Here is a 12387-nt window from a genome sequence, read left to right as displayed (position 1 = left end):
GACCCCTGTGGGACCCCGCTCGTCACAGGCGCCCACTGTGTGTGTGTGTGTGTGTGTGTGTGTGTGTGTGTGTGTGTGTGTGTGTGTGTGTGAGTGTATGTGTGGAATTATGTGGGTTTATGTGTCTGAAAAGTAGGTGAATTGTGCGTTAGAGTGTAATGTGGAGTGTCAGTGGTTCCTTGCCTGACCACAACCTCTTGTGGCCTGACCCCCACCCTCCTGGGACTTGACCCACACCTACTTACAATGTTGCCCTTTATGCTTGTCCTGCCACCTAGCTTATAGTAACTTACTCGCCTTGTTCAATGGATTACCAATTGCTATTCCTTATTGAATACTTGAGTGCCTGTTCTTTATCGTGCTATGAGAGTTGGACCATTCACAATCAGCTTGGCAGTTAATTGGAACCTGAAACCCCACACCCATACAACCACTCATAGGTGAATACAGTACTTGCAATGCAGCTGTGTGAGGGAAAAGTTCAATAGATAGGAGTAGCGAGGGAGTGTATAGTAACAATAGTTTCATTGCCGGCTACTTGTTAAGGTAGGGTAAGTCCCGCTCCCGCTATTCCCCTCCCCTTTTTCCCCCTCCCCGAAAGTGATAGTTTGATTGCCAGCTGCTTGTTAAGGTAGGGTCAGTCTAGCTCTCGATATCCCTTCCCCTCCCTCTTCCCCCCCCCCGAAAGGTGACATGTGGGGCTCCAGTCAAACAGTAAATCACTCGTCTCGCAGCTCCCAACACTACTTTAAGTACACGCCTGTTCGTATTTTAGTGGACTTATTGGTTGAAAGCTTCACTTTTGACTAATAATTAACTTAGTCCTTTCAGTCTTGATAGGTTAAAATGTTTTAATAATCACCACATCTTTTAGGTATTGTACTTATCATGGAGAGTGATTTCTTAAGCAGTGGGTAATCTGTCTCTCTTTACAGCTTGAAAGGACAGAGAGGGTCACCTGCTAATCAACGAGTAGAATTGAAGGAGACGGACTAACGTTCTGAGACGTCCCAAATTTTTGATCCACTTACCTGTTTGTGTATGCAAGTAGCAGGATATAACCCCTCATCATTGCAGTGGTAAAGAACCTGCTTTCCTGTCAGCTGGACGGATTATTGACCGCTATAAAATCTGTGAAGAATGAGCCGGTGGGTTGTCACCCACGCCTGCGACCCCCCCCTCATCATTAGCAACGGCTACGATTTCAACAACACGCAGTGTCACCAACACCAGACACCCAAGTTTTATATATATACATTAGCGTTGAATTCAGTTATAATTTATATTTTTCATTTTTCATTTTCTTTAATGTAGGGTTAATATTTCATATTTAAGTGTTTTATATTTTATATTTTCTATATAATAAAGTGTTTATGTTTGTCTGTTATTATTTCTTTTTCTATTCATTAATTTTCCTGAGGAGGAGCCAGCCTTGGTAATACTGTCTGAAGTTGTTACAGCGCTGAGTAAGTCTTCACAAGTGGCGACCTTGCCAGGATCAACTCTACTGAATAAAGATTCAATTCCATCTCGAATCTACCATTGGAACGCCGCATACCACAGACGGTTACCACCGGCCATGAGTAATCATTCTCTATGGTAGGACTACTGTACAGGTATTTAAAAGATTTGGTGATTGTTATAGTCTCAATTTATTGTAAGTCAAGTCAGGCAGGATATATTTAATTCTGCCACCGTTTTGTTCGAGCTTGAAACACTTTGGAGGATTAGACTCTAGGGACCCGAGATTTTCCAGTGACAATTTGTTTCATTGAGCTCTTTATTTTATCAACGGAACTGTCGTAGGACACTCTTGATTTGTTCGTGAGAAGATTGGATGGTCAAGTGACCCCATTCTACTTACTGTTTGCTCGGAGCCGGCATAGAACCCTTCGTTTTCATTAATACATATTGTTTAATTGAAGCAGGGATCGAGCCCTCTGGTTTATTTACCGTTTGAGAGGAGCAGGAATTGAACCCTCCGTTTTCTTTGAGACCCGTTTCATTTTCCCCCTGGTAGTTTAAGTTCTTGCAAGTATGGAGGAATACCAGTTTTGGATGAATGCTGGAAGTAAGTTAGGAATAACAGGGAAAAATTTAGAATCTTTCATTAGTGCTAAGATCCAGGAAAGAATTGAAAGAGAGAATTGAGAGAGAAGAGAGACAGAAAGGGAAAGACAGGAGAAAAAGGAGAGAGAGAGAATTGAAAGAGAAAGCAAAGAAAGACAGTTAGAAAGAGAACGAGAAGACAAAAAAGAGCGTGATAGACTTGATCGTGAGGAAAGAGCTAGAGAACGTGAGGAACAAGCTAAAATATGTGAGGAACAAGCTAAGATACGTGTGGAACAAGTTAAATTAAGAGAACTTGTGGAAAGAGCAAAGGATAGAGAACATGTGTTAATAGAGAGAGAAAAGGATTGCGAGCTCGAAAAATCTCGCTTGAACTAGAGAATAAAAAGTTAACTTTTACACAACAACAATTAGAGGAAGGAGTAATTGAACATCATGCAGCTAGTGCACATATTCCAACACCTAATTTACCTCCCTTCACAGAGGGGGACGACATAACTTCATACATTATCAGGTTCGAAAATACTGCTACCCTCTGTGAATGGCCTGCTGACACCTGGGCTACCAGGTTAGGAATGATATTTTTCGGTACAGCTTTGAATATCTATGCAACTTTGTCGCAGGATATATGTAATTATAACCTACTGAAGAAGGCAATCCTTAAAGCATATCAAAAAACCACTAATTCTTACAGGAAAGATTTCAGGTATGCCACCCTACAGCCTGGCCAGAACTTTCAGCAGTTACAGGTAACACTCTTTCGTTTGTTCGACTTTTGGATAGAGAGTTCAGGAATTGATCACAGTTATGAATCTCTTAGAGACTTCATGGTTGCTGACCAGTTCCTGACAGCTGTTCCCCACCAGATAAGAACATTCATTAGAGAACGTAACCTGATTAAAGGTGAGGAAGTTGCTGAGGCCGCTGACTTGTATGCTGAGGCTCACAATTCCTATAAAGACCTAAAGGGATCGAACCCTAAGGGCAAGGGTTCATCAGACCTTAAGAAATCAAAGCCTCTAGTGGATTATTATTATAATCAAGGGGGGGAAGCACTAAACCCGGAGGATTATACAGCGCCTGGGGGGGGGGGATGTGGAAGGCATTCAGGCTTAATTCGGGGAACTGGAGCAGATCCAATTCCCTAAATCAAGAGCCCCTCACCAACATCAAGGAACCTTCCTTGAGGGGAGCCTCTATTGGAAAGTAAAGTGACTTCTTTTATTCCTGTTTGTCATTTGTGTGGTGTTAAGGGACATAAACGTCCAGATTGTCCTTCAAAGAAGGTCCAGAAAGCTGGAAGATGTTTTAAAGACTATAATGACCAAGCACCCTTCTGTTCAGGAACAGTTAATGGACTTAATGTATCTACCATTTTACGAGACACTGGATGCACATGTATAGTCATTTCTGATAAGCTGTTCCCTAATCTTAAAGAAACTCATTCCTCTGCTATACTTTCAGACTACTTGGGCCGTACAGACACTTTTCCTACCATCCGTTGTTACATTAGGTCTAAATGGTTCTGAAGCCGTACTAGCTCCCATCACTTCTTGCTCCGTACTAATAGGTAATGTAAAAGGCGTGGCTCTGGTGGCCTGGTGGTTAACGCTCTCGCTTCACACGGCGAGGGCCTGGGTTCGATTCCCAGCCAAAGTAGAAACATTGGGCGTGTTTCTTTCCACCTGTTGTCTATGTTCCCCATCATTAAAAAATGGGTACCTGGGTGTTAGTCGACTGGTGTGGGTCGCATCCTGGGACACTGACCTAATTTGCCCGAGATGCTCAGCATAACAAGTGGCTTTCTATGTAGCAGTATGTCATTGTTGTCAGCTAGGACTGTATACCATGTACTTGTAGTAAATAAAGATTATTATTGTTATTATTCCTTCTGAGGTTGACCTTTCATCACCAAAGATGGACATAAGTGTTTCAGATCCTCTTCCTGTAGAGTCAGAGAAGCCCCTCGAAAGCTCAGATGAGACAATGTCTCGTGAGATTCATGTGGGATTAAAAACCAGTGATGCTACTCTCGAAAGCGAGGTAGTAGGATCACCGGTTCACTTGTTAGATGAAAGTGAAGATATCGCTTCCGATACCATAAATGTCTTGACTAGGGCTCAGACCAAAGCCCAGGCTTCTCCTACTGTCCATCCTTTGATTTTCCCTGACTTTAAGCCTTTAGATATATCGAAGGACTCCTTTGTCAATTTACAACGTAATTGCCCTTCTCTTCAGAATTGCCATAATGCCGCTAAACAAAATCAAGTTATCCAAAGGAAAAACTTTTCATATAAATTTGAATATATAAAAGATATCTTGTACAAGTCAGTATTCAAATTAAATTCAGATGAGATAGACTATTCCATCTTAGTTGTTCCAAGTCAATGCAGAGAGACTGTTCTTAAAATGGCTCATGACCTGCCAGTGGCCGGACATTTCTCGCATCGTAAAACCTTAAATAAAATTAGGGAAACCTGTTTTTGGCCAAAAAATGTCCTCAGATGTCACTACCTATTGTAGATCGTGTAAAGTTTGGCAACTGTCATCCTCCCGAGGTACCCGGCGAGTACCTATGGTCAAAATGTCTATCTTTACAGTACCCTTTTGAAAGAGTAGCTATTGACATCGTTGGTCCTTTATCTCCACTTTCATCTGGGGGACATATTATTATTATTATTATTATTATAATCAAAAAGAAGCGCTAAGCCACAAGGGCTATACAGCGCTGCAGGGTAGGGAAGGAAGCAAGGGAATTGGATGGCAGAAGGGAGGGGGGATGATCAGCAGGTTACAGAAAACAGCGGGGCAGGGGATAGTACGGGGGTAGAGGGTAGCAAGAGATACAAGTAGAAAGGGCTGAAAGTATCAGAATTTGTGAAGTAAGTCAGTCGTTGTCAAAAAGTCAATGAGAGAGTCCGGATGAAAGGTGGGTCCATCAGCGAGAAGGGAAGGTAAAGAGAGAGCAGCGGGGCGAAGACGACGACAGAGGTAAATTCTGCGTGCTCGTTGATAAAGTGGGCAGTCCAACAGAATGTGGCTGACTGATAATGGAGCTTGGCAATTCTCACAGAGAGGAGCAAGACGCCTCTCCATGAGATATCCATGAGTAAGACGAGTATGGCCAATGCGAAGACGGGAGAGAGTAGTCTCCCAACCTCGACACTGGTGATAAGAAGACGGCCAGTAACCTATACTCGGTTTAATAGACTGAAGTTTGTTGCCGAGCATAGTAGACCAACGTTGTTGCCAACGGGTGTGAAGGTGGGAAGATATTACAGCAAAATAGTCCGTACATGGAATACCTCTATAAGAAACTGGTAGGTCATGTACTGCTGACCGCGCAGCAGTGTCTGCCTGTTCATTGCCCTGTACGTCAACATGACCAGGGACCCAACAAAAAACAATATCTTTATGCTTAGTAAAGATGCGGCGTAGCCAAAGTTGGATACGGAGGACTAAGGGGTGAGGTGTATCAAATTTTTGTATAGCCTGTAAAGCACTAAGGGAGTCTGAGACAACCACAAATGATGACACAGGCATAGATGCAATACGGATAAGTGCTGTAAGGATGGCATATAATTCAGCAGTAAAAATACTAGCTGAAGATAGTAAATGCCCTTGTACGACGCTGTCCGGAAACACTGCTGCGAATCCTACGCCGTCAGAAGACTTAGAGCCATCTGTGTACACAGCAATGGCATGAGAATGAGAGTGAAAGTGGTCAAGAAAAAGAGAGCGGGAAGCGACCGTAGACAGTTGGGCTTTCGAGCAAGGGAGGGAGAAAGAACAGACTCGAACAGCTGGAACTTCCCAGGGGGGTAGGGAAAAGTGAGATGCTACATGTACATAGAAAGGTGGTAGTTGAAGAGAAGACAAGAGCGAATGAAGGCGAAGAGAGAAGGGACGGAGTAAGCAGGGGCGGCGAACAAATAAAGAATGTCTACTAATATCAGTGACCATTCTATAAATGGAAGGATTGCGGAGATCATGAGAGCGTACATAGTAGCGCAGGCAATGGGCATCACGGCGATCGGATAAGGATGGAACGTTCGCTTCTGCATAGAGGCTTTCGACAGGGGAAGAGCGAAAAGCACCAAGGCATAAACGTAATCCTTGGTGATGAATGGGGTTAAGGCTAGAGAGAGTAGCAGGAGATGCCGCTGAATAGATCTGGTCACCATAATCAAGTTTCGATAAAATAAGGGTGGAATGTAGGTGAAGGAGGGTTCGACGATCAGCTCCCCACGAAAGATGAGCAAGGGTTTTAAGAAGGTTCAGCCGGCTGTGACAAGTTGCCTTCAGAGAGGTAATGTGAGGTTTCCAGGATAACCTACGATCAAAGAGGAGGCCCAGAAACTTGACTGTATCACGTTCAGGGATACGTGAGCCATAGAGGTACAAAGGATGATCAGAGATGACAGAGCGTCTAGTGAAAGTGATTTGGTGGGTTTTAGTGCTGGAAAATTTAAACCCATGTGTGGTGGCCCAATTGGAAACACGGTCGACTGCATGCTGGAGAGAATCTGTAAGGAGGTGACAGTCAGCGCCTGCACAGGCAATAGCGAAGTCATCAACATAGAGTGATGACCAAATATTTGATGGAAGACTAGAGGCCAAATCATTAATAGCAAGGAGAAAAAGTGTTGTGCTCAGAACACATCCCTGGGGGACACCTTCAGCTTGGACAAAGTCCGGGGAGAGCACATTATTAACCCGAACACGGAAATGCCTGTCAGTTAAAAAGTTCTTAAGGAAGGATGGTAGATTGCCTCGAAGGCCTAAGGAGTGGGCTTGGGCTAAAATATTATACCTCCAAGTTGTGTCATATGCCTTCTCAAGGTCAAAAAATATGGCAATAACTGAGTGGTTATTCGCAAAGGCATTACGAACATACGTATCCAAGCGCAGTAAGGGGTCTATGGTAGAACGTCCCTTACGAAAGCCATATTGACGAGTGGAGAGACTGTTGTGTGTCTCTAAATACCACACTAAACGTCTATTTACTAGACGTTCCATTACTTTGCAAACTGCACTGGTAAGAGCAATGGGACGATAGTGGGAGGTTTCATGTCCCGTAGTGCCTGGTTTGCGGAAAGGGAGAACAATGGCGGATTTCCACAGCTGTGGAAGAACTCCTTGTGACCAAATAAGATTGTAAAGGCGTAATAGGACTGCAAGGGCTGACTGATGTAAATGTTGTAGCATACGAATATGAATGTCGTCGGGCCCAGCTGCCGATGATCGACAAGCTGAGAGTGTTGCCTCCAGTTCTTGAAGTGTAAAAGGCACATTATACTGTTCTTCTCTGAGAGAAGAAAAGTCCAAAGGTGCTAACTCTCTGGCAGACTTTGAGGAAAGAAATGAGGGGCATAGATGGAGTCCCTGAGAAATACGGACCAGATGATTGCCAATTTCATTGGCAACATCTAGTGGGTTTGCTATATCAACACCGGCAACCCGCAGAACAGGAGCCGGGTCAGGAGAATATTTACCACTCAGTTTTCGTACTTTTTTCCAGACTGCACTCATAGAGGAAGCAGAGGTGATGGTGGAGACATAATCTCGCCAGCAAGTGCGTTTAGCGTCACGGATGACACGGCGAGCGATCGCACGCTTCTGTTTAAAATCAAGGAGTCGCTCTGTGGTTCTATTGTACCGGTACCTGCCCCATGCAGCGCGTTTCAAACGTACTGCACGAGCACAAGCAGGAGACCACCAAGGCACGCATTTCTGAGAATGCCTGCCCGAAGTTTGGGGTATAGAATGAGAAGCTGCGGTGAAAACGGAGGACGAGAAGAGGTGTAAAAGCTCATCGATGGAGGACGAAGAAGGAACCTCTTTAAAAACAGTCAGGTGTGAGTAAAGGTTCCAATTTGCCCGATTAAATTGCCAGCGTGGGGTGCGAAGAGGTGGCGAATATGAAGGGGAAGTAAGAATGATTGGGAAATGATCACTGTCATGTAAGTCCGGGAGAACAGACCAAGTAAAGTCTAATGCGGCGGAGGAAGAGCAAACTGAGAGATCTATGCAAGAGAGAGTATGAGTCCGAGGATCAAAATGGGTGTGAGTACCTGTATTTAAAACATGGAGGGGGTGGGTGGCAAGAAAAGCCTCTAACTGAATTCCACGGGAATCACAGTGAGACCCTCCCCAGAGGAAATGGTGGGCATTAAAATCACCAAGTAACAGAATCGGTGGCGGTAATGACGAAACAAGGAAGGCAAAATCCGGAATAGATAATGCCCGAGAAGGAGAGAGATATAAAGAACAGAGCGTATACCACCTATGTAAGTGGATACGGGCTGCTGTGTAATGCAGCGAAGTATGAATAAATAGCTGATGGTACGGAATATCAGTGCGGAGAAGAAGGGCACTTTCATTAAAGGTCCCATCAGGAAAAGGATCTGAAGAATACAATAAATTATAGCCTGAGATGTGAGAAATAACAGCAGAGTGTAATTTTGGTTCCTGTAAGCAAACACCAACAGGGGCAAACTGGGAGAGTAACATCTGAAGCTCACCCCGATTACCCCTGAGGCCGCGTATATTCCACTGTAAAAAGGCCATGATTGGCAATGATAAAGATACTTGAAATCCGCAGGTAAGGGTTCCTACGGACTAGAAGGGTTAGAAAAGTCCACATGCGGAGGCAGTGGAAAATGTTCAAGCAGCGAAGGAACGGTGCGCTGTGAAGAAAGGAGTTGCGCAGATGGAGCAGAGGAGAGAGAAAGAGCGGAAGGTGGATCAGTGTCCATTGATGGTTTGGTCTCTGCAATATATTCAGAGATTGCTTCAAGTGTTTCGGAATTCAAAGATGTCGTATGGGAGACAATATTGGGAATGGTAGGGGGAGGATGAGTAAAGATTGGAACTGTATTGGACTGTACCAAGGTAGGGGGGGGCGAAAGGGTGGAGGGAACTGGAGAAGCGTGGCAGGGGACAGAAGAGACAGGAACCTGGGAGGTGGCAGAAGAGGAAGAAACTTGGGAGGGAACAGGGGAGGAAGGTACATTACGAGGAGGAGGGTGAACCTCTGCACTTGTAACTGAGCCAGTGAGAGGGGAAGAACTAGGGACAGAGACAGGGAGGGTAAAATGAGGAGGTGGAAGATGGGTAGGAGGTGTTACCGGACCTTTTTTTGACTTTTGAGAAGTAGAGGGACGATTGGGAAGAGGTGTCGTACGAGGTCTCGTCGATACTGAGGCTTGTAAGAGAGAACTCGAAGAAGCGAGATTAGACTGAGGCGTTGAAGTAGGGACGTCTGAGCCGAGGACAGCAAAAGGATTAGATACAGGAGTGATTATGGGAGAGGTAACCACAGAGGTGGGTGTAGAAGATGGGATACCAGAAGTGGGGGGACGTTTTGAAACACGGGAATAAGAAACACGTGGGAGTCTCCCTTGGAGGCGGAGATGAGAAACTGCCATGGCATAAGGGAGACCTTCTGTCTCTTTGAGGTAACGGATTTCCCGCTCGTTTAAATAGACCTGACAACGGCGAGAGTACGAAGGGTGAGCCTCATGACAGTTAAGGCAAGAGGGAGATCGATTGCAAGACGTATTAGAATGGTCATCGGCACCACAGACTGGGCATTCGGCGATAGATCTGCAATATTTCGCTGGATGGCCAAATCGCCAGCAATTTCTACACTGTTGTGGTGTAGGGATCACCTTTCGAACTTGTAACCGATGTCCTGCTATATAAACGGAGGATGGGAGTTCTCGGCTGTCAAAAGTTAAACGAGCCACATTGCTAGGGTATCGTCTCCGCCCACGGGCAGGAAGAACGTAAGTGTCTACCTTGAGGATTGGGAGATCTTGGAGTTCCAGCTGTTCTAGAATGTCGGTGCCACATGTCTGGAAATTTTGTTGAACTATGGTATGGGGCAGAATAACGGTACCACTACAAGAATTGAGGGAATGATGTTTTTCAAGGGTGACAGGAACAGTATCTATATGGGAAAGACGAGAGAGCTCACGAGCCTGGGTAGCATTCTGTACGGTAATGATGCGCGTACCGCTCTTAAGAGCATGAAAAGAAATATCTTTACCAACATGGCGTAGGAGTGCCTTGCCAATACTATGGTCAGAAAGATAGGCAGTAGAGGAAGTTGGTCGTAAAGTGAAGAATTTAGTCCACTGTTCAGTCTGAAACTGAGCGTGGAAAGGTAGTGAAGGACGTGTCGATCGTTTCTGAGAAGAACGAGAAGGTGAAGGTGGAGAAGTATCATCAGCAGGCAATTGTCGTTGACGTTTAGGCGTGGGACCAGAGTTGGTCCGACGTGGAACGGGTCGGCGATTTGAAAATTGCCGCACCGTAGAGGGAGAGGCCGGAAGCATAGTCAGAGGAGAGCGAAGGTCTGATAAATCGAAGGAGTCAGTCGAGGCCTCAGTACCTGAAGCGGGTGAGGAAACAGCACCGGCAATAGGTACAGAGGCATGAGGAATGTCTGAAGAGTGGTCCAAAGACGAGGCGGGGTCAGAACGGGGTGCGGTATCAAGAAGGGGCCCGGGGGTACCAGGTTCATGGACTAGGGCTGCCATGGTTAGGTTACTTCTTTCTTTTTGTTTTTAAGAAAAAAAAAGAAAGAAGAAAAGAAAATAAAAATAAAAAAAAAGAAAAAAAAAAGGGGGGACCGGGGAGGGATAGTTCCTAGGAGGAATGAAAGGGCCAGAAATCTCCCTCCGCGCCCAAGAGGACTCGACACCGCTAGTAGCGCAGATGCAGCATGGAACCCGTGCCATACCCTACCCTTCATGCCAGTAAACCAGCAATCTGGGATAGCAACCTCACATCTGCCGAGCTACCTCGGTGGACAAAAGAGAGGGCGGCCGGATATCCGCCACAAAGCATACCTCCTTCAGCCACCACCCCCGGAATCCGAAAGGTGGCTTCCAGAGATACACCCGTCGCCCAAAAGACACCCAAAGCTACTCCGGGATACCGGAGAGGGATCGGGACATCCCTAGGCAATCCAGATTCCACGGCAAACTACGCCACCGCCAAGAAACCTCAACGGAATGGGATGGACCCCGGTGTCCTTTCCCCCACCTAGGAACTAGCGCGCCTGTGGGAGAAATCCCAAAGGACAAAAAGAGGAAGGGCAAAAGGGAGGAGTGGGGAGGAGGAGGAGGAAAGGAAAAAGGGGAGGATGGGGAGGATAGGATAGGGGAGGGGAGATTGGGGGGTAATTAGGTTCGGTCTGAGGAAGAAGACCGATAGGTCTAATTCCTCAGACCAAGAGCCTCTTCACCACGCCAAGGAGCCCCCCTTGAAGAGGGGTTCTGGGGGACATAGATATATATTAACATTAGTTGATTATGCTTCGAGTTTCCCTGAAGCCGTACTCTTTAAAGATCATAACCACTACAGAGGTGGCTGAAGCCCTTTTGTCCATCTTCTCCAGAGTGGGCATCCCTAGAGAAATTTTGTCTGACCGTGGGACACAATTCACATCTGACTTAATGCAACATCTCTACCAACTTCTGGGAGTGAAGCCTCTCTTCACCACACCCTATCATCCCAGCTGTAATGGGAGGATTGAACGCCAGCATTCGATTCTCAAGTCCATTTTAAGGAAACTTTGCTCCCTTAAACCTAAGGAGTGGCATCGTTACCTACCCTGTGCTTTGTTTGCCATGAAGGAAGTTCCCAGTGACTCTTTGGGGTTTTCACCTTTTGAACTTCTCTATGGTAGACAGGCCAGAGGTCCATTGTCCATCCTTCATGACTTATGGACTAAGGAGGTAAATGCTGAGGTTCAGTCTTCTTACCAGTTTCTCCTTGACCTTAGATCCAAACTTGAGGAGACCTCTGACATAGTTTCGAAAAACTTAAGCTTGTCAATGGACCAGTACAAAACCTATCTTGATTCCAAAAGTCAGAGGAGAAGTTTTAAAGTAGGAGATGAAGTCTTGGTACTTTTGCCTATCAAGTCAAATAAATTATTAGTAGCATGGAAAGGTCCATATAAAGTATTAAAAATTTGTGGGAAAGTTGACTACCTCATAGAAGTCAAGGGGAAACCTCAGCTTTATTATATCAACATCCTTAAGAAATATTACCGAAGAAATTCGGTTAACTGCCTTAATAACTTTGACTTAGTTTTTCCACACGAACTTGATAAAACAACTGAAGAATGTAAGGTGTGCGTAATTGACACCTCTAACTTAGACTATGATGAAGAACTACATGACTTGGTGACTCTTGACCACTCGGGCGCAACCAACATTAATATTAATGAATCTTTGGACATGAACTACTTCAATGTGTAACTTTTCAGACGTCTTTACTGATATTCCAGGTGTTACCTCC

Source organism: Cherax quadricarinatus, chromosome 41 (assembly GCF_038502225.1).
Source record: "Cherax quadricarinatus isolate ZL_2023a chromosome 41, ASM3850222v1, whole genome shotgun sequence".
Classification (NCBI taxonomy): Eukaryota; Metazoa; Arthropoda; class Malacostraca; order Decapoda; family Parastacidae; genus Cherax; species Cherax quadricarinatus.
The sequence above is the reverse complement of the archived record's forward strand: the minus strand, read 5'-3'. Positions refer to the sequence as shown.